Consider the following 2,160-nt stretch of genomic DNA (forward strand, 5'->3'; position numbering starts at 1 on the left):
CCGTAGTTTCCCCATTCTTGTTTTTGGCATGTCGGATGCACCTTTCCGGAATCCACCGTGGCGAAGTTTCGTCTGTAGGAAAAACACAAACATACCCTCTGCCCCAGATCAGTACCGGATCAGGACCATGCATTTTTCCATCCATTGGGTCTTTCCAGTATACCTCAGGTTTAATATTAATTTTATGATTCCATTGTCTGTCAGCAGCAGATTGACCATCTTCATCCAATGTTAAAAAATTGAGGATGAATAGGGCATGCGATAATAAAGAAAATGGGGTATCCTTTACCCCCCCATGTCCCCCTTTTTATTTTTTTTTAATTTGAGTTTTCAAAAGATGATTATACTTTTCAACAATTCCTTGCCCTTGTGGATTATATGGAATACTCGTTTTGTGTTGGATGGAAAATTGCTGACAAAAGGTTCTGAATCCTTGACTGGTGTAGGCAGGGCCGTTATCAGTTTTAATCATTTTTGGGATTCCCAGGACACTAAAACAATGGAGTAAATGAGTGCATACATGTGATAATTTTTCTCCTGACAGGGCAGATGCCACGGAAAAATGTGAGAAAGTATCTATGGTGACATGAACATATGAAAGTTTTCCAAAGGCTGGAATATGAGTGACATCCATTTGCCATAAATCATTAGGTAATAAGCCCCTAGGGTTGATACCATATTGAGGGGCAGGTAATAATGGAGCACAGGAAGGACAGTTTTTAACTATTGATTGCGCTTGTTCTCGAGTAATACTACACATTTTTCTTAAAGTTCGAGCTGATAAATGATGTAATTCATGTAGGTGTGTGGCTTTGGATATGTTATATACTTGTGGTTTCATCAGATTATCAGCTGCTTGATTACCTTGTGCCATAGGACCAGGCAGGTTAGAATGACTACGAATGTGTCCCACAAAAACTGGACAATCCCTTTGTAACAGCAGGGATTGTATAAGGCTCAAATGCTGTTGGATAAAAGTTACTTTAGAATTTATGATTGGTACTGTTTCAAGCATGTACAAGGCTTGCACAATGTATAGGCTATCCGTGATGATATTCAAAGTCTGAGCATATTTCAGTAAGGCTTGATAGACAGCATATAATTCAGCCATTTGTGCAGATACGTCCTGTAATATCCAAACATAATGATTAGATGGTGCTAATAACACAGCACGACCATTTGAAGAACCATCAGTATACACAGTCAGAGCATCTTTTAGAGGTGCTTGTTTTACAATCGTTGGGAAAACGACAGAATGGTATGTGGCGAAACTAAGTAATTTGTTCAATGGATATTTACTGGATATTTCCCCTGGAAAATTTGCAAGGGATAAAGCAAACTCATCCATCATATTGAGCAGCCATGTAATTTGATCTGGTTTATAAGGCAGGACTATTTTAGCTGGTTCTTTTCCAAGATAAGTTATACTTAATTTTCACCCTTGTTTTACACACTCTGCAATTTTATGAGGATATGATTTTAGGGCAACATTTTGACTATGACGGCCATGGATCCAACAGAGGATTCCATCTTGATACAATACCCCGGTGGGAGACAACTTAGTGGGAAGAATAAGTAATTCCCAAGGTTTAGTTAAATCAGCATAAGTCAATTTAGCATCTGCCATGGCCTTCTCAACTTTTGCCAAGGCTTGAGAGGCTTCTTTCGTCAATTTACGAGGAGAATTAGGATCAGGTTTTCCTTCCAATATTTTAAACAAAGGGCTAAGCTCTGAAGTGGTGAGTTTCAGGAATGGCCTTATCCAATTGATATCACCCAAAAGTTTCTGAAAATCATTTAAGGTTGTCAGGTGTTGTACTGAAAGGGCAATTTTTTGTGGTGCAAAATACTTAGGGTATAGCTGAAACCCCAAGTATTTAAAAGGAAAAGTTCGCTGTATTTTATCTTGGGCTATCTTCAGCCCGTTTCGTTCCAATTGTTGCTCCATATGGGAATAGGCTGCTACTAATAATTCGACAGATTCAGCAGCTAACAAGATGTCATCCATATAGTGGATACAGATCAAGGAAGGGAAACAAATTCTGGTTTGTTTAAGACTTGCATCTACATATTTTTGACATAATGTAGGACTGTTAGCCATACCTTGGGGCAAAACTTCTCATTGATAGTGGTCCATAGGTTCGCTGTAATTAATAGAAG

The sequence above is a fragment of the Cuculus canorus genome, chromosome W (assembly GCF_017976375.1).
Source record: "Cuculus canorus isolate bCucCan1 chromosome W, bCucCan1.pri, whole genome shotgun sequence".
Classification (NCBI taxonomy): Eukaryota; Metazoa; Chordata; class Aves; order Cuculiformes; family Cuculidae; genus Cuculus; species Cuculus canorus.